Source organism: Stigmatopora argus, chromosome 5 (genome assembly GCF_051989625.1).
Source record: "Stigmatopora argus isolate UIUO_Sarg chromosome 5, RoL_Sarg_1.0, whole genome shotgun sequence".
Classification (NCBI taxonomy): Eukaryota; Metazoa; Chordata; class Actinopteri; order Syngnathiformes; family Syngnathidae; genus Stigmatopora; species Stigmatopora argus.
The window spans coordinates 2,092,738-2,114,542 of record NC_135391.1 but is presented as its reverse complement, the minus strand read 5'-3'; the positions used below and the strand labels follow the sequence as shown (position 1 = coordinate 2,114,542).

General features: G+C 37.0%; 1 long non-coding RNA gene across 1 annotated transcript in view; it reads left to right on the top strand.

The window, feature by feature from the left end:
- The first annotated feature begins 3,001 nt into the window (after positions 1–3,001).
- Positions 3,002–21,805, top strand: part of LOC144073921 (uncharacterized) — a 77,470-nt gene continuing 58,666 nt past the window's right edge. Inside the window, exon 1 of the long non-coding RNA XR_013300191.1 lies at positions 3,002–3,234. This is a non-coding gene — a long non-coding RNA (uncharacterized LOC144073921). The remainder of the gene's footprint in view (positions 3,235–21,805) is intronic.

The window sequence follows — 21,805 nt, the reverse complement described above, 5'->3', positions numbered from 1 at the left end:
CCTGCTATATATTTAAATAATACATTACAGTCTTTTGACATGCTTATAGCTGTAATATTTAATGAATATACACTTTAATATTATACTTGTATTTTTGTATAGGCGCAAAAAGATGTATTGTGGTAGTTATAATGGGGTGACCCTACTTGGCAATTTTTCAATTATTGTGGCCATGTTTGGTCTACATCACAGGTGTCAAAGTGGCGGCCCGGGGGCCAAATCTGGCCCGCCGCATCATTTTGTGTGGCCCGGGAAAGTCAATCATGAGTGCCGACTTTCTGTTTTAGGATCAAAATCAAATGAAGAGTATACATGTATATTACATTTCCTGATTTCCCCCTTTTAAATCAATAATTGTCATTTTTTAATCATTTTTTTCTGTGTTTTTCATTCCAAAATCATTTTGTAAAATCTAAAAATATATATAAAAATAGCTAAAATAAACATTGTTTTAGATCTATAAAAAAATGAATATTCAGGGCTTTTAATCCAGTTCTTCTAATCCATTTATAAATAAAAAAATCTAAATATTATATCTAAAATGGGTCTGACACCCTTGGTCTATATTAACTGCGATATTTGAGGGATTACTGTACATCTATATACAAACACTACTGAAAAAAATGCAGAAAAAAGAAAAAACATCATTTTTAAAAAATCCCAAACAACACTTACACATTATTATTATTAATATTATTTTTTTTTTTTTACAAAATCCCCAAAATTCTCCACCCTGACCTCCATTGATTTCAACACGTCAAATTTTCCCCCCTGCATTAACAAATCTGCCCTCTTTAAGTGACCCGCTCCCTATACTGTTGACCCAGAGAACTGCAACAGGCTGAACTCCAGCTTGTTATGCGAACCATATTCAATAATATTTTGCCCAACATAAAACCAAACAGTGACAAAAAACTCCGACTGTCCTTATCTGGCGTAAAAACAGGACAGAAAACAGGGCTTTGAAAGTCTGCCAGGTAGAGGTCGACTATTCCCCCGCTGCAGTAAAGTCGTGTGGGGGCGCTTTACAACACCCTTCGACCCCCACCTGACAGTCCAATGATGGTCCGGTAATTGCCGCTGTGCCGCTTTTGATTCTAGGAAAGAAGAAGGAAAAAAAAACGGGTCCATCTCAAAACAGCCAAAGTACTTTTCCGGATGCAAGCAGTGGAACTGATGGAACCCCAGAAAACATAACCCACCAACCCACCCACACAACACACGTACAGACCTTGCAATTATTTGACTTGGTCCACCATTTTGTGTTTTACAAGCCCCTCATTTGTGCCGTGACTCCCTTTATGTTGAATTTGTTCGGGTGAAGCTCCTCTAGATCAGGGGTGTCAGACTCGGGTTGTTTCGCGGGCCGCTTTAACATCAACTTGATTTCTCGTGGGCCAGACCATTTTAGATATAATATTTAGATTTTTTTTTATTTATAAATGGATTAAAAGAACTGGATTAAAAGCCCTGAATATTCCGTTTTTTATAGATGTAAAACAATGTTTATTTTAGCTTTTTTAAAATATATTTTTAGATTTTACAAAATGATTTTTGAACTAAGAACAAAGAAAAAATGGATTAAAAAATTACAATTATTGATTTAAAAGGGGGGAAATCAGGAAATTTAATATACATCTATACTCCATTTTAATTTGATCCTAAAACAGAAATTCGGCACTCATAATTTACTTTCCTGGGCCACACAAAATGATGCGGCGGGCCAGATTTGGCCCCCGGGCTGCCACTTTGACACATGTGCTCTAAATGCTATGTGCTAATATGGCTAGTAATTGAGAACTAATCGATTTAATCGGTTTAATTGATCATTTATTACTTGTTTTGAGGCTTTGGAATTTCCGTCTCAAGTTATTGTTAATAAATGTCGGGTTCCAAATAAAAGCAGCCTTTTTTTAGGGTTTAATGCAAAATAAGTCCTGTTTTTCTAAAAAAAAAAAAGGTTTTGTGAAATAGAAAATCGAAATTTACAGTCAAAATAACTATTGTGATTTGCCAGATTTTTTTTATTATTATAAGGTATTTTGCGGAAAATAAATTGAGGTCAAAAGAGTAAAATTGCTCCAAAAAAGAACACATTCTTCACATTCTCCCCGGGCCTGCGTGGGTTTTCTCTGGGTACTCCGGTTTCCTCCCACATCCCAAAAACTGATACAATTGAAAATTTGCTCCACTTCAATGAAAATAAATGTAATATATTGTATATTTCGACAACAAAGGTCTTGTAGGATAAAAAATAATCAGTTATATGTGGAAAAACCTCCTCAAAAATGATTTTTTTTGTTATTCCCCAAGACAGTTAAAAGTAAAAAGTTAATGAAAAAGCTTTTACAGTGAAAATGATTTTTGATAGCATTACTATTTGGATGATGTTTTGGTCTGACCTTGTTCAAAGGCTTTTTTTCATGATCTTAGCGAAGCTCGGAATTATTGTTTACTCATCCTCCAGTTTTTTTTTGTTTTTTTTTGTTCCCAGTAATCACTGGTGACATTTTTGTGTGTCGCCATGACAACACGGCAACAGAGTCAGCTTGGAAAATTCCGGAAGAAACACTTTTAGAATCATTAATCAATTATTAATCATTTATTTTTTAACAAAACACCAGCCAGGGAGTCTACACCAATCTTACCAAGACATGATCTACCCCTTAAACATAATTTGTGATTTTTTATTTCTTATATATTGTCTAAATATGACATATCATACTAATTATTAATTAAAATCGTAAAAAACTTGGGGTAAAACAGCATTTTAATTGAATAAAAGCATTCAATTCAGATAAATTAAAACGTCGTTTTTTCCCAAATTTCTTTTTTATTGTTCTAATTATTATTTTGTATGATATTACGCTATTTTAATAAGATGCCGGTTTGCATGCAGTTCTCGTTATCTCCTCGTGGAAACGTGGGGGCGCTGTTTTCGTACGTCGCAAAAAAAGTTCACTTTATACAGCTGCTGTTAATACCACTAAATTACCACGCTGACTTTCGTGTATATTTCCTGAGAAAATGTCGCTTAGAAAGGAGAGAAATCTGCTTGAAAATGTCGCGTTTGCCTAAAAATCCAAGACAAAGGACCAGCAAGAAGTTATTTATTTTTATTTTTTAGCAAGTTTGAACAATCGATGCTTTTTAAATAATCAAGAAGTCTTAGATGAGTCCTTGACTGTCCGTGACTGACAGATGTAAAGATTCAACCAGATCTTCTGTTTTAAGGTAAATGCTCATCTTTAAACTTCTAAATTGTATTGCTAAGGGTTAACATTTGTGCGTTAAATAATGCTTTTAAAAATCCAAACATTGGTGGCCGTTGCACAGCCCGTCCGATTTTGTGAGGTATTATTTTTTTAAATTAAGTTGCTATTAAATCGGTTTTTGCTATGGGTAGACTAACAAATGTATTATGATGATATACTTGATGATTTTTTGCATCAGAGAAGACCAGGTAAGTCAAATTTAAGGCATTTGGGATGTTAGATCACGGTGATAAATTAGTGTATGGGATTTCTGGTTTAAATTAAATGCTCATCTTTAAGATTATAAATTGTATTGCTAATTTTTAGCACTGTCTTGTGCGTTAAATGCTGGAAAAAATGCATTGGTGAGGGTTATACAGCCTGTCTGATTTTAATATTTTATAAATTATGATGTGATCATGTGTGTTTTGCCATTGAGGGTCGGTTTTTGCTATGGGCAATACGGGCGATTGCGCAGGGTGCAATCTATTTGGGGGCACACGAGTGCCTTAAAAATGTTTTTCAATGATATCATCAGTTTATTATGATGATGTACTTCATTTTTTGCATCAGAGAAGATAAGGTAAGTCAAGTTTGAGCACCTGAAATGTCCGACAAGGGTGCTAAATTAGTGTGGTACTTCTATTTTAAGGTAAGTGCTAATCTTTAAGCTTATAAATTGTGTCGCTAATAGTTAGAACTAGTGTGTTAAATACTGCATTTGAAAATAACATTGGTGGGCGGAGTCTGTCTGTAAGATTTTATTATTTTTCTAAATTATGATGGTGATTTTTTGGGGGATTTTGCTATTAATAGGTTGAGGGTCGATTTTTGCATTGGGCATTATGGGCCCAGGGTGCAATGTTTTTAGGGGGGGGGCTTAATTTTTTTTTCCAATGATATCGTCAGTTGGATAGGTTATCAAATTTATTATGATGTACTTCATATTTCACATAAAAAAGACCAGGTAAGTCAAGTTTTGCCACCCGGAATGTGCTAAATTAGTGTGGTACTTCTGTTTTAGGGTAAATGCTAATATCTTTAATCTTATAAATTGTATTGCTAATAGTTAGAACTTGTGCGTTAAATGCTGCAATCAAAAATACATTGTTGAGCGTTACACTCCCCTGTCTGATTTTATTATATTTTAAATTATGATGGTGGTTTGCTATTAATAGGTTGAGGCTCGGTTTTTGCTATAGGCCACATGTGTTAAAGTGGTGGCCCGGGGGCCAAATCTGGCCCGTCGCATGATTTTGTGTGGCCCAGGAAAGTAAATGACGAGTGCCGACTTTCTGTTTTAGTATCAAATGAAGAGTATAGATTTAAATTAAATTTCCTTATTTTCCCCCTTTTTAAATCAATAATTGTAATTTGTTAATCTTTTTTTTCTGTTTTAAGTTCAAAAATCCTTTTGTAAAATCTAAAAATATATAAAAATAGCTAAAATAAACATTGTTTTAGATCTATAAAAAACTGAATATTCAGGGATTTTAATCCAGTTCTTTTAATCCATTTATATAAAAAAAAATCTAAATATTATATCTAAAATGGTGAAATCGAGTTGACGTTAAAGCGGCCCGCGAACCAACCCAAGTCTGACACCCCTGCTATAGGCAATACGGGCGATCGCACAGGGTGCAATCTTTCGAGGGCACACGAGAAAATGTTTATCGATAATATCACCCGTTTTCTAGATTATAACTCATTTTCTTACTGTAAATTTTGTTTACGATGATATACTTGATATTTCACACCAGAAAAGTCCATTTTGAGCCAACCGTGATGTCCAATCAGGGCGCTAAATGACCCAGGATTGGTTTTTTTTTTTTTAAGTTGAAGAGACTGATTAGTTTTGTTCTTTTCGTATCGTTTGATTCTTCTCTTTGGTAGCATTCCTCCTTTCTTGATTTTGTTGTCCTCATCGGGTCCCCAAGTCCCGGCGCTCTCCATCGCAGCGTCCAGGTGACTAATGGAATGACACGGCAACAATGGCCCATTGTGTTTTATTGAGCCTTTCCCCTCCCCCTCTCGCTATTCTCTGTCTATTTTTCCCCGCGCCGCCCGGTAAAGAAGGCCCGATGAGTGGATGAGTGCGCCACGGGATGAAAGACAAACCGGAGAGTGGAATGAAAGCGGGTAAATGTAGAACAAGAAGGAGCCGGGCGGCAGATGACGGATAATGGGATAATGGCGTTAAAAGAAAAAGAGAAAAAAAAACGGGGGAAATTGCGGTGGATGGAAAACTGCGTAAAATAACAGGTGAAAAGAAGAGGAGGAAGAGGAGGATGAGGAGGAGGAGGAGGAGGATGAGGAAGAGGAGGATGAGGATGAGGAAGAGGGGGATGAGGGGGATGAGGAAGAGGGGGATGAGGGGGATGAGGAAGAGGGGGATGAGGGGGATGAGGAAGAGGGGGATGAGGGGGATGAGGAAGAGGGGGATGAGGAAGAGGGGGATGAGGAAGAGGGGGATGAGGAAGAGGGGGATGAGGAAGAGGGGGATGAGGAAGAGGGGGATGAGGAAGAGGGGGGATGAGGAAGAGGGGGATGAGGAAGAGGGGGATGAGGAAGAGGGGGATGAGGAAGAGGGGGATGAGGAAGAGGGGGATGAGGAAGAGGGGGATGAGGAAGAGGGGGATGAGGAAGAGGGGGATGAGGAAGAGGGGGATGAGGAAGAGGGGGATGAGGAAGAGGGGGATGAGGAAGAGGGGGATGAGGAAGAGGGGGATGAGGAAGAGGGGGATGAGGAAGAGGGGGATGAGGAAGAGGGGGATGAGGAAGAGGGGGATGAGGAAGAGGGGGATGAGGAAGAGGGGGATGAGGAAGAGGGGGATGAGGAAGAGGGGGATGAGGAAGAGGGGGATGAGGAAGAGGGGGATGAGGAAGAGGGGGATGAGGGGGATGAGGAAGAGGGGGATGAGGGGGATGAGGAAGAGGGGGATGAGGGGGATGAGGAAGAGGGGGATGAGGGGGATGAGGAAGAGGGGGATGAGGGGGATGAGGAAGAGGGGGATGAGGGGGATGAGGAAGAGGGGGATGAGGAAGAGGGGGATGAGGAAGAGGGGGATGAGGAAGAGGGGGATGAGGAAGAGGGGGATGAGGAAGAGGGGGATGAGGAAGAGGGGGATGAGGAAGAGGGGGATGAGGAAGAGGGGGATGAGGAAGAGCGGGATGAGGAAGAGGGGGATGAGGAAGAGCGGGATGAGGAAGAGGGGGATGAGGAAGAGCGGGATGAGGAAGAGCGGGATGAGGAAGAGGGGGATGAGGAAGAGGGGGATGAGGAAGAGGGGGATGAGGAAGAGGGGGATGAGGAAGAGGGGGATGAGGAAGAGGGGGATGAGGAAGAGCGGGATGAGGAAGAGGGGGATGAGGAAGCACGTAAAAGGATGAATAGATGGTGACGAACGCGCGGTCAGTGTTTAAGGCCAGAATCGATGCTTGATTAATATTAATTCCCCCGGCCCTGGCGGGTGGGAGGGGCTAAAGCCAACACTTCCTGCTAGGATTGATCGGGGCCAGAGCATCAAGGGCGCACTAACATTGGCGTCTCGGAATTAATCGCCCCGACGTACGTCGGCGGAGAGACCCAAACTCGCCGAGTCCAAAACAAATCATTTCTTGGAATTTTTGCAGAAGCGTGTTTGCAGCTTGTTGGAATGGAAACGTTGTTTGTCGTGTTGTAACATGGGAATTTCACATTTTAGATAAGTTGGATGTTGTTGTGGGAGGAGATCATTTTATTTTTTTCTTTGCACAAAAACTGATTAGAAAAATTAGGAAACAAAGCTTAGTTCTTATAAATAGTGGTTTTCCGGACAATCAAACATGCTTTATATTGCATTTCGTTGTATTTTCTTTTAATGGAAAATAGCAAAAATCACCCGTTTTACAATAAAACCCAACAAATATCTTTGTTTTGTATGAAAAACACATTTTTTCACTCTTCTGTTATGATATTTTTTCCCTCCAATTCCTTCTTGCTCTGATGCTGTAACTTAAAAAAAAAAGTAAGAATAGAAGCAAATGTCTTTTCACACTATAATAGCATTACCATACCTCTCGACCTCGGGCCAAACCGTGCTAATTTAACACTAAACTAAACCCATAAACATCTAAACAAATGGATATATATTTTTAACAGTTTATAATTCTAAAAAAATATTAACACCGTTTTTAATAGGATTCAAACTTTAAAAAAATCGAATTTAATATGTTTTTATGACAATTTTAATTCTCTATTTACTACTAAAACGTAGTTTGGAAAACCAAAAAAATGGTACTATTGCAATTATTAAGTTTGGAAACATAGTAGTTATGTTGAGTGTTGTGTTTTACGTACTGTCCCTAAACGCACCATAGCACTGACCAGGAGAGCTAGCGAAGGCATTTGTTTTATTTTCGTTAGATTTAAAGTAGCATTTTTTTGCTCTCCCTAGCAAATAAACCGCTATAAACATTAAAATGTACATTTGTTTGAATTTTTTATTCTATTTTATTAAAAAACTCACATACAAAATATAGCCGAACTCTACAAATTGACCGGTATGCTAAGCTAATGTGGTGTTGAAGTTGTCTTCCTGTAGAGGTTGAAGCAGTTTTTTTTCTGTCTAGGATTTTAAAGTCTTCTCCTACATGTGAGCTTTACAGATGGATTGTCACCACAACCATTGTGTGTCGATTTGTGCGACTGTCGTTAGTTTTTATCGTATCACCAAGTCATCCCGTTGCCCCCACGCTTTTTTAATCACTTGGTATCTTCCATTGAATTGCTCCCATTCTCTCCTCAGTCGCTCACCTTTATACTCTTTTTTTTTTTTAAAGGGCCCAACTTGTAAACCGGCAGATTTGTTGAGACTTGGACTTGCTCAAGACCTGACCTTGCAGGGTTGACTTATTCCTTTCGGGTTTTATGGGTAATCGTTACGGCCACTGGACATGGTAAAAGCTCAGCCACAAAACTTGGGCGGAGAACGGCCAATGTGGGAAATCAATGGCCTAACGCTTGCTGTTATTTTAATTTTTGAGCATTCATTTCTGACTCATTTAACAGTCTTTAGATCCTCACCGGGATCTTAAGTGTAGTGCCGATAGCATCGGCTAACATCAACGAAGTGTAATAGCTGCTTTTTAAGGCAACTATGCTTCATTTCAGCGCCCTTTGTTGATCATGTAGTCTTTTCTTCTCATTTTTCCAAACCAAATTTTGTCTAATCTCTGAAAATAACTGACAATATTCTTTTATACTTTTCATTCCATGTCTCATTTTAAATACAACCAAATAGCTCATGTTTCTAAACAAAACCATGCTTTGAAAGGTGAATTTCTTAAACTTCTCTTCCTTGTAAGGCTTCATCGTTTGCCCCAAAATGGCTGCTTCAAATTTAAAATGACCGATTTCCTATCTTTTGAAGTCCATGTAGCATAGAGACACAGCAAAAAAAGTGTTTTTCTTAGTACATACACAGCATTAAAATGATAGCGCCGTGCTCTCTAGCTTTTTTCTTTTTTTTTGTCTGCAGCGTGGAGATTTATGGCGGCGGCAAGTCGCTATTAGTTTGCCTTAAATGCGGTCATGGACTAGAAAACACAAGCTCACTAGTTTGGGTCACATGTTTTTGTGTTTTATCCATCACCTTGTCCAAATCTCTGCACAACCATGAAGTTGTTGCCCAAATGATATATGAAATATCTTAAGGTTGCATAAAAAACTATTTGTCTCGGGCTGATTTGATTGGGTGTTTCACTACATATATTGAATGATATCACGTATATGGAATTAGGGGGACTGTTTTGTCTTTAAATTGGTTTAATTTGAGGAAAATATTCTATAATTTCAAAATTATACCCTTTGGTGGGCAGCAATTATTAATATATTATGTTTGACTGTTTAGACATACAGTCGTACCTCTACTTATGAAATTAATTGGTTCCTGAACTTTTTTCGTAACTTGATAATTTCGTAAGTAGAGGTGTACTTTATATGAAAATTCTCTAATTCATTCTGCAGTCATCACAAAACAACCAACTAAACCCTTTAAAATTGGTCAGTGTCCCAATTTTGTATGAAAAATGTGAGGAAGATACAAAAATGAGATAAAATTATAAGAGAATTATTTATTAATGTCTTAAAATAAATAAGAAAATCCGTGTTGAAGTATATGCGCACGCACATTTCCCTATGACCCGACGGCGTCAGAAAGACGTCCACTTTGTAGTACATTTTCGACTTTTACGTGTGTGTGAAAATGTGTGCTGTGTTGCATTTGTGTATGGTTTTTATTGCTTAATAAGTGGAATTGCAATCATTAATAAGTGGAGCATATAGCCGAGGTTGACGGGTATGAAAGAGAATTTTGAAACATGGATTTTTGGGGGATTTCGTAACTTGGATCTTTTTTCGTATCTCGAGGCACTCATTTGCATATAAAAAGTTTTCGTAACCTGAACATTTTGTAAGAGGCATTCATAAGTAGAGGTATGACTGTGTATAAAACAAACTAAGTAAATATATTTAAAACAAAGAATTGGGGAACAATGTCAGTGGAAAGGGATTTTATTTTAAGAAAATTATTCCTTTTGTCCGCAAACCATTTGTCTTGTGACTCTCGCACAATATACTGCAGCTTTAATTCTCTGATACACACACACTGAGAAGTGTATTTGTGTCTTTTCTATTGGATTATGGTGGCACCTATTTTTAGGCCAGCACACACACACACACACACACAAGCTCACAATTGGACGGACGCAGTAGGGAAGGTTGATCCACTCAAAGGTGGCTTCCCCATAACACCGTGCAGTCACCTTGAAATCACATCATCGCGCACAGCCTATACAATATATTCAATATGTTATTTGTGTCCGTCTCTGACCTAGAAAACATTCTATCCAAACAAGAAAAAAAAATCACATTTGCTTCACCTCACATTGTAATCTGATGTTTTGCTGATGTTAAAAAAGTTCAAGTTTGTCATGTTAACAAAGTTAAAAAAATCTTTTTTTCTTCTTTTTGCTGTTAGAAAACGTTAATTATGTAAACCAAAGTACATTGTGTAGTCTATTAAAAAGGAATTGTGGGTTAGCATTGGCTAACATACCAGCATTAGCATTGTTAGTTATGTCTGGAGTAAAACCTTTATTTAAAGAAACACCAAATAGTAAAAATATTTTTTATAAAGTACACGTTTAAAAAAAATAGATGAATTGTGTTAGCATGTGCTAATGCTAATGTGACTTCAATGATTTTTCTTCAGATTTTCCATTCAAAGTAACCTATTAAAAAACCATGAATATGGAGATGAAATATGCGTTAGCATGTGCTAATGCTAATGTGACTTCAATGATTTTTCTTAAGATTTTCCCTTCAAAGTAACCTATTAAAACCATTAATATGGGGGCGAAAATTGTGAATCGGGGGGCGTCTTATACGCGAGAAATTGTAAAATGCAACAATTTTTATATACGCGGAGGCGGCTTATATGTGAGTAAATACGGTATTTTGTTACATGATAGAAAAATAATTGTAGAACATCAATGACTAAAATATTCTTCAAAAACAATTTTGGATGTGCCTTTTATTTTGTAAGAAAATGCTCATTTTTTTCTGAAATATAGCCGGAAGACGAGAAGGAAAAAAACTTATTTCATTTTTTCCATATAAAATAGCAGCTCTCCTCCAATCCCAGCTGCCGAATTAATACCTACTTTTCAGAAAAAAAAAAATCCTTTCCCGTCATTGCTTAAATGTCAGGCGGTGATGTTATTTATCAATTACATTATTTTTTAATATCAACTAAAAATGTTGCCTAAGAGAACAGAAAAGTGGATTTAAAATCCCTCAATTATGATTTATGCATCCGGTGCAAAAGTGAGTTGAGCCAGATAAAGGTTGACAAATAGAAATGTTCATTTTTTTTTTCTGAATGCAATTCCAAGCAAAATACAAGAGCAAAAACATCAGTCTATGTTCCGGATAAAGCTTTTTACCAAATTCTCTATTATTAATTTCCATCATAATTTTCTTTCCAAAAGCAGCAAAGTACACGGCTGACATTTCCACAAATCCGTCGCCCGGCGACTAAAATATATCTAGATATATTTTTTTAATATGCATTTGCTCATTTGTTCCAATGGATATTTGTAACAAAATAATTAAATAAGTCATAATTCCACATATTGTTAGAATCAATAATGTAAAATTAAACTCATTCCAAGTAACCAATCACATATTTTGGCACGCGAGTTTGTGTCAAAGTGACCTTAATTTCAAGTTCGTTAATTTACCGTATTTTCTCGCATATAAGCCGCACGCTTAAAATTGCCTTAAAATCGTTGAATTTTACCATTTCTCGCATATAAGCCGCCCCCATGTGTAAGCCCTACCCTTAAAATTGCCTTAAAATCATTGAATTCGACAATTTCTCGCGTATAAGCCGCCCCCGATTCACAATTTTCAACTTCATATTCATGGTTTTAATGAGTACAAATGTGTTACTTTGAAGGGAAAAACTTGAGAAAATCAACGCACATGCTATTTATGAGATACTGTATGAATGAAAACCACATTATTAGGGTCAATATCTTAAGAAAATGAGTAATTAATCCATTTAATGGTTGTTTTCTTACTGCGAAACAGAAAATAACCAACAAATAGTAAATGTTAATTTGCCGACATCTACTGGTGAAAGAGTATAGCAATTATTGTGCGCATATAAGCCGTACCCTTGATTCAGTCATCATTTTTTGAGTTACAAATACGGCTTATATGCGAGAAAATAGGGTAATTTTCAGTATTTAACTCTTTACATGCCATTCATTGGCGATAGATGTCCAATTCTTTCATGCCAGGGAGACCTGGTTGTCCAACTGGGAGGGGCGAATGGACAAATGTCACTTTGTCACGTTACTATGTTCTTAAAAACGCAAACTTATTACCATGGTTTATATTTCTTTTGCCAATTCACATGATTTATAAAACAGTATTTCATCCCATTTTTTCGTTTTACCCAAATTAAAATCTAGTCCTATTTTGGCAAAAGGATCCTAGGGCCCTGCTTGGTAAATTTTCAGCTGCCCAGCTGACACAAGCGATTGCTCTCACGACTTTTTTGTTCCGCTTAAGCAAGGAGACTTATTGAATAAAACATGTTGGCTTTCGTGTGGGTTTTTGTCAAAACAATGAGGGCCCACTGGCCACCCACTAAAATGTCATCTCGCTATGTTTATTCCAAGATGAGACCACTGCGTTTAGTGCAGACGGAGAAATAAATGGACGGGACACTTGCCGCCACGGCAACAATTAGATTAGGGGTGTCCAAACAAATGCAGCTTGGTGGGCGGGCCACATTTAAGGACCACCCTTGTTCTATTTCCGAAATATTTCCGAACTGAATGTGATCCACGCAAAATCGATATATAAAATGTAAAATATACTATATATTAGTATAATATATATATATTATTAGTAGTAATAGATGATTTATTTTGTAATTTTTATGTCGTACACGAAATGAATCAGTAATTTTGTATTCATTTGTATTGAATACTTCTTGGTACAGCTAATGTATATTCAATCATTTTTAGTACTTTCTATCTAAGGTATAAGTGCGCATTATAGTGCAGAAATTCGCTACACATTTGACATCAGGGATCGCCATTGAGTAGTGATTTTGCAACATTAGCTATTTTCTTTTCACATACACATATTTTCATATTTGTATTACTATTTTCATATACATACATATAATACTTCTTGGTACTTTTATTTTTCAGCCAAGGCATATTCTATCAATTTTACTACTTTCTATTTGAGGTGTAGGTGCGCCTTATAGTTCAGAAATACATTTTTTTTTTATACTTGACATATTTTTTTGTACTATTGATCGCCATGGAGTGGTGATTTTGCAAAATTAGCTATTTTATTTTCACATAATTTGCTGCATTTTAACTTTTTTTCCCAGGATATGCTACTTTTTCCTACTTTTAATTTTTTTTAAAATAAATCTTGACCATTGCTTTTGAACTTATACAAAAACTTTTAGGTATCTCAGTAAAATAGCCAAAAGCGCTTCTTTCTTCATCCTTAATTTTTTTTTTTCTGAATGTACGAAGAGATAGCAATCCAACAAAGCTCATCGTCAAAAAGGGGAAGTACAGGTGAAAGCCTGGCACACGGCCCGCGGGCAGCACAATATCCAATCACACGCACGCACTGGCTTGCACAAAAAGTGTCAAAAGATAAAATATCAGGCGTTTGGAGATGCCATTAATTCCCCCTTGTTTGATGTCTGCCTGCCAGCAGGGAGATGAAGATAATCAACTTTTTGGGAGCCATACTTTCAAACTTTGGCATTTTTTAGGAAGCTAAAAAGAGAAATGCTCGCTAACCACTCAATTTAGTACAATTATGTGGTATAATACTCATAATATAATTGATATGCAGTATAATATAGTGCAATTCGTGTAGGCTCATGTTTTGGGGAGTGATTTTGCATCTAATCTGCTTAATTTTCTATCAAAATATACAGTTAAGGGCATTAGGAAATTGAACCCGAGGATGAAGAAAACGTTAAAGTTTTCTAAAGGTGTTTAATCTTATGTATGTCAACGTTTTACCTTGAAAGTATTAAAAAAGTCATTATTATTTCAATAGGGTTCGTTTTCTACATTTCATTTTGTTTACAAAATGATGTTGTCATAGTGACGTGAACTTTTGCCTGTTTTCCAAAACTGTCTACGACAACTTTTCTATTGGAGAACATAATTTTTAATTTAAAAAAACAATATTTTTAAGATACCGTATTTTCACGACTATAAGGCGCACCGCATTATAAGGCGCACCCTCAATGAATGACACATTTTAATTTTTTTTCCATATATAAAGCACACTGGATTATAAGGCGCCCCGTCTATTTTGGAGAAAACTTAAGACTTAAGTGCGCCTTATAGTCGTGAAAATACGGTACATTGTCAACTGTCTACGCCAACTTTTCTATTGGAGAACATGATTTTTTTCAAAAAAAGCCAATATTTTAAGATACATAGTCATGTTTTGAAAATTCCTTTGAAAATTCCTTCCACATCGACCAATGGGGCGCGTCTTCTTCCGTCCATTGAACGCTATCACCATCAATTGACTGTCAGATTCCCCCGCGGGACAATAAATCATCCAATTAACACTTTGCTAATGGGCACCAGTGTAATTAGAGCTGACTACCTCACACACACACACACACACAGAGGCAGAAATCCCCCCCAACGCCACTATCTCAACGCTAACGTCTCTTTTACCACGACTCATTTTGGTATTCCGTGGGGATCAGTTAAATTTTCATTCATAGACGTCAAACTAAATTTTATTTAGCATTTTATCTATTTGTCTTTTCTCTATTTTGAAATGAATGACCGTATCGGCCGCATTGTCTTGCGTTATGGCGTTAAGTCTAACTTATGCGCATATAAGCCGTACCCTCGATTCAGTCATTTCTTAACGACAAATACGGCTTATATGTGAGAAAATACGGTACTTTTTTAAACAGCTATAATCTTAGGAAGTGTAAATGAAGCGAAGTCGGCGTGTCCCTCCCGCAACTGTCTCACCTTTGACCCGGCTAACGAGCCACTGAGTGTCTAAACGTCATCCGGCCCGGCGACTTACGGCCTAAATGGCGGCAAACGGACGGATGGATGGCACGTTCCGCGCTAATGGCGGCCGCACAATATTCCAAACGCTATTTAGCCGACACTTGGATCTCAAACGACTCGGCGCGGCGCATTGAGTGCTTTTATTTTTAGACTTTGACGGCCCCCGGGAAGACCTACGTGCCGTTGCGGCTTTTAGCGGAGAGTGTCACATGACCTTGAAGCCAGCCAATCACGATGCTTTATGGTAAAAAACCGAAAACAATCAAAAAATGGGGGAAAACCAATTCAATTGAATAATATTACACTAAAAATAGATGCATATATTATTGGTAATAGATGTAGTGTACGTAGTTGGCTGGGATAGGCTCCAGCACCCCTGTGGCATGGGAAATTAATGAATTAATAGAAGTATCACTGTAAAAAAATTAAAATTTATTAAGCAAAATACACAATTACAAGAAAATAATTGAAAGTCTATATTTTTTTCAAAAATACACAATTACATGAAAAAAATGAGTTTTTTTTCCCAAAAATACACAATTACAAGACAAAAATTGAAAAAGTCTATATTTTTCTGAAAAATAAACAATTACAAGAAAAAAATTGAAATAGCCTTTTTTTTCCAAAATACACAATTACAAGAAAAAAATTGAAATAGTCTATTTTTTTCTTCAAAAATACACAATTACAAAAAAATTGAAAAAGTCTCTTTATATTTTTTTCACAAATACAACATAAACCAAACAATCCCTTAAATTATCATTATAAAATACTTATGACACCCCTAAAATTTCAGATTTTTATTACTTAATTTTTTTGTCCCCCCTCGGGAATTTTTTCGTTTTTTTGTCTAAAAAGTAACGATGAATTAAAAAATAATTATTTGATGTCTGAAGTTGAAGCATCTGAAACGGAACAAAATGGGACAAATAACGACTTGTGCATTCATAATTATTATTATTATTATTATTTTTTGTGGCAGAAGGCTTGTCACGTTGACACTCAAATAGTTGTTGTTGTTCTTATGTAATCTAAAATTGTAGTCCTCCATTAATCGTGACCTGAACTTGGTCATTATATCTATCAATATCTCACTTTCGTTTCCAATTTCATACTCAACTTAAATGGTTAATAATCTACAAACTACTTTCCCGTAGGTTACGAGTGATCCAGTAAAAAGCATCCTCACAACCTTCAACCTATTGAGTGTTATAGCACTGGTTAATGAGCTTTCTTTTCTATTCTCAAGGTTTGCTAGCTCTAAACACTTATTTTTAATATTCCTATTAAATAACAAACCACCCCACGAACAAACTGAACAGTGTCCAGAAATATTTCCTTTTCTAAACGCCCATTAAAAACGCTATCACGATCTGTTCCTAATAACAATAATAAGCCCTGGAGTTGCTTTTAGGTGGTCTTAAGCTCCACATAAAATAGTCATTATCAAGCCGGAGAGAATGGAATTCTTTTTGAGTGTTAATTGCTCTAATCTTTGATAAAGCACTTAAGAGGCGCATTGAGGATTTAACTTATCACTCCACTCAGAGTTTGGGACGGATTTTTATGACGTCGCTTCAGAAAAAAAAAGGACTTTAAGCTTCAGAGTGCACATTAACGGGAACATTTGTTTGGAAATTTGACCATTTTTTTAAAAAATAACTTCGCTAGAGGGAAATAGAATTAATGTTGACAAAGTTTCCCTGGATTTTTTTTGTAATGGCGGTCCGCTATTTTTAACCACACCCACTTCGTAGGACATGTGTATCGCGGAGGGTGCTGGAGCTTTTCCCAACCAACCACGGATGACACAAATTGGTTGCCAGCCAATGGCAGCGCACGAAAACGTATAACCACTCACTGTCAAATAAATGCTAATTGTTAGCGTCAAATCTCGGATCGTAACTTGCGTTTCCGACCTATATTCCGTAAATCATAGGATGAACCAAATGATTAAAAAATAGCAGGTATCATAATCTAGAAAATACATCTTAAATGTAATTCTAATGAAATGTAATTCATGTATAATGTTACTGATTCTCAAAGGGTCTGATATCCAACGTAGGTCTTTCTTCGACCAATCACGTATGCCAGGGGTGTCAGACTCGGGTTGGTTCGCGGGCCGCGTTAACGTCAACTCGATTTCATGTGGGTCGGACCATTTTAGCTACAATATTTAGATTTTTTTTAATAAATTGATTAAAAGAACTGGATTGAAAATCCCTGAATATTCAGTTTTTTATAGATCTAAAACAATGTTTATTTGAGCTTTTTTTATATCTTTTTAGATTTTACAAAATGATTTTTGAACTAAAAACACTGAAAAAATGATTACAAAAATTACAATGATTGATTTAAAAGGGGGAAAATCAGGAAATGTAATATACATCTATACTAATTTGATCCTAAAACAGAAAGCAGGCACTCATGATTTACTTTCCCGGGCCACACAAAATGACGCGGCGGGCCAGATTTGGCCCCCGGGCCGCCACTTTGACACATGCGACGTATACGATCACTACAATGAAAATCAAGCCAGCCAATTAAAAGTCATTGCTATTTTTCTACTGCTTTTTTCCCTCAATTCTACCACAACTCGAATCAAAAGTTTGCCGGAAAAACCCAAAAGCAGCCAACGAGCTTCCGACTTTTCAGATCCTCCTTTCTATTTGCTCGCCAAGTTGGGATCCGTCGGCCAATTGGCCGCCAAAAAAGAATATGAGGAATCCCAAAAGTAGGGGGACACTAAACAAAGATGGATTGCCGCTCAGGCCAGACACAAATCTGTTCGCTGTCTTGACTTCAACATTTTTTCCATGCATCTTCTCTTTTATTAAAAAACACGAGGCAACGATCAAACACGTAAAGGTCATATCAACGGTATCTAGAGTATATAACAATATGTGGTGCCCCCCAAATCGATAATGTTGGAAACCCATAAGTCAAAATGACTAAACCAAACTGAAGGGCATCTACTTCTGGGTTTGTTGCTAAAACAGTAAAATTGCCAGACCTTCTGCCAAAAGTGATCCAGTAATAAATCCTGGATTTGTATATTTTCAGATGATGAATTATTTGTTTTTCAATTGCTACGCTTGCTTGTAGAGTCAAGAGATGGAAAATATGTGCCATTGTGTATATCTATTATTAATGGAACTCAAGATGCTTTAGTGTTTTTTTGTTGTTTGTTTTCCTCTCATTTAATTGGACGGTGTTATAGTGATTCTGAGGAGGCGGGGCCAATAGAGCCAACCTGGGAGAAGAAAGGTATCAAAATGTAAAACAAAATTATAATTAAGTTTAGAGTAACGTTAGATTACATTTATTTTTGAGTGTGGCTGCATCGTAATCCAAGTTCATTTAAATTTATTTATGTTATGTTACGAGCGTGTTGCCATGCAAAAAGTTTCTTTAGTTCATTTCTATGGGAAATGTTCATTTGAGTTACGAGTAAATCAACATACGAGCTCAGTCCCGGAACGAATTAAGCTCGTATCTCGAGGTACCACTGTATCCTAAATCATAAAGCTACTACCCATCCGATTTCTAGCGATGACTTATCGACCGAGGTTTGACAGAAACACGAATCAGCCGTCACCAAAGTTTGAAGGAGCTTCTTCCCGAATTCTTGTCCGCGCACTCACCTTGCATTTGGACATTTTCTCGGGTTTCTACGACACAAAGATAAAGAATTGATGACATTATCGTGATTCAAGGGACCGCCTGAATAATTAACAGGAACAAAAGTCTTTTTTTGGGGGGGGGGGGCACCGTCGTCGGAAGCATTAATCACTCTCATTCATCACGCCGTCTGCCTCAAACGCTGACGACGCTTTCCCGTCGCCGTCCGCGGCCCGGCAAAGACAAAAGCCACGCATATTTTATGCGGTGGCGGAAACAATGCCGTCCATATATATAATTGGGAGAAGAACTCCGCTAACTAAAGGCTTTAAAGTTTTGCTTCGAAGGAGATTTAACAGAATAGATATTAAAATTTGTTACACTCTAGTTAAAAGGCAGCTGAAGCAAAAGCACCTTCAAAGCTAAAAAAAATAATGCAGAAATGTACCTCATTAAACCAGATAAAGAATCTACATGAATGACATTGTCATCATTTTAACTTCCTGACAGACTGAAAATGTTAAATGGCAAGGGCTATCATCAAAATTGTCCAATCAGCTTACTCCTGAATGGGAGTATATCTTTATATTGACTTGTAACTTAGTTTACAAAATCTTCCGTAACAAAGCTCCTCCTCCACTGCAAGATTTTGTACCAAAAAATTCCAACACGTCAACAAGGGCTGGCTCTAGAAGTGACTGTGTAGTTCCCTTCAAAAAAAAGTGCTAAATTAGCCAAAGCAGCTTCTTTCTTCATACCTGGAACTCGATAACAATTAGCATACGTGAAGTTCCGTCTCTGAAACTCTCCTAAAGTTTGGCGGTTAGACGAACAAAATTGTGATCACAATGCTATCTAAAACTGTGCTACATGTGTGTAAGGGTGTTTAGTATGTGTCATCGTTTATCTTCAACCTACACAAGGGATTAAAGATGGAACCCAACCATTTACCGTATTTTCTCGCATATACGCTGTATTTGTTGCTTAAAAAAATGAGGACTGAATCCAAGGTACGGCTTATATGTGCATAAATTAGACTTGACTTGCTCGAAACTGCATGGTGACAAAGGCAAAACGCCATAACGCAAGACAATGCGAACAATACGGTCATTTATTTCAAAATGGAGAAAAGCTAAACAGATAAAATGCTTTGTAGAATTTATTTTGCCGTCTATGAATGAAATTTAAAAAAAAAATATCTTGCATAACGTATCTTCAACCTACACAAGTGACTAAAGATGGAAATTAGCCCTCAGCTACAATCTTACATATTTACATTTATATGTTCATTAACATAAATATAGATATGTTCATTAATATGTGCTGTCCCTTATTCAATAAACCAAAATCAAACACGTTTCCCAGTTTAGGAATCTTTCAGGTTCGGGGTCGTCGCTCGCCATGAACTAAATTTTGAAGTCAAAATCCAACTAACTTAAATTGTAGTGGTGTGTTTTAAATTGTCCATTGATATTATAAATTATATTTTGGCCCATACCCAAAAAAAATCCTGTGGCGCAGGGCTTGTTTTCATATACTTTGTTCATTTTAAGACATTAATAAATCATTTCCTTATAATTTTCTCTCATTTTTGTATGTTTCCTCACCTTTCATACAAAATTTGGACACCTTGACCCACTTTAAAGGGTTTAGTTGGTAGTTGTGTGAGGACCGTAGAACGAATCACAGAATTTACATATAAAGTACACTTCTACTTACGAAATTTTCAAGTTACGAAAAAAGTCTTGGCACCAACTAATTTTGTAAGTAGAAGTACGACTGCATATCTATTTGTGACTTTAGTCAAGTTTTTTTAAATAATTGCCTTATACTTTTCTCATTTTTGTTTGTTTCCTCATCTTTCATACAAAATTGGGACAATTTGACCATTTAAAGGGTTTAGTTGGTAGTTGTGTGAGGACCGTGCAACGAATAAGAGAATTTACATATAAAGTGCACTTCTACTTACGAAGTAAGTTACTTAGTCAAGTTTTTATAAATAATTTTCTCATTTTTGTTTGTTTCCTCTCATCTTTCATACAAAATTGGGACAGTTATGACAGAATTTACATATAAAGTACACTTCTACTTACGAAATTTTCAAGTTACGAAAAAAGTCTTGGAGCCAATTAATTTCGTAAGTAGAGGTTCTGACTTCTTATTCAGCGTATCAGCATACAGTAAAATGTCATCTCAGATCATTTGTTGATTCAAACAACTTTCCTTGCTTGGCATTTAAGGTAATGTTCCCAATCACTCAGGTTGTGTCCTCGCGTCGTCGGCGCTAAGGCAAATATTTCATCTCCCCACCAAAAAATTGAAACAAAATCAGTTTGTACGTCTGAAGTCACCAAGGAAATCACGTCGCATCGGCACTTGAGAGCGAGGCTGTGTTTCAAATTACTTTTTCCCTTCACTGATTTGCCGGCCCGCTGGCTCATTACCCGTCCATTCCGGAAAAGTTCTCCGAGATCAAAAATACCGCGCGGCCTCAAAATGAGAAAGTTGGGCATCCCAAGTTGAAAATGGTACGTTATGGATGACACTGGGGCATCGATCGTGGATCGATATGCAGACGCGGACCTCCGTCGCCCCCGGGTTTCTCAAATCTGCTGACGGAAGAGTGAGCGCGTTGCCCTTTTTCGGATGGTGTCGCGCCCGTGCGACGCCGCTGTCATCACAAGTGCCACTCGGGGCTTTGCTTCTTAATCCTGCGGCGTCGTTGGAAATCATTTGCGCACATGAATATCATCCACTTGCAGAGGGGTGGGCTGTTACCGTGTGGGGGGTTCAAGAAGTTCCAGATTTTTATTTGACTTTGACACTTTTACTTTTTCACCTCAGATTTGGAAGCTTTGAAAATAAGTTGTCAACATTTACCGTATTTTCTGGCATATACGCCGTATTTGTCGCTAAAAAAATGATGACTGAGTCGAGGGTACGGCTTATATGCGCATAAATTAGACTTGACGTGCACGAAACGCCATAACGCAAGAGAATGTGGCCGCTAGGGTCATTTATTTCAAAATGGAGAAAAGATAAACAGATAAAATATTAAACAAAATTTAGTTTGACGTCTATGAATGAAATTCAAGAAAAAAATAAACCTTATTTTGCAACAAAATGATGACTGAATCGGCTTATACGCGCATAAATTAGACTAGACATAGACGAAACGCCATAACGCAAGAGAATGCGGCCGATATGATCATTTATTTCAAAAATAGAGAAAAGATAAACAGATAAAATGCTAAACATTTTTTTTTATGTCTATGAATGAAAGTCAA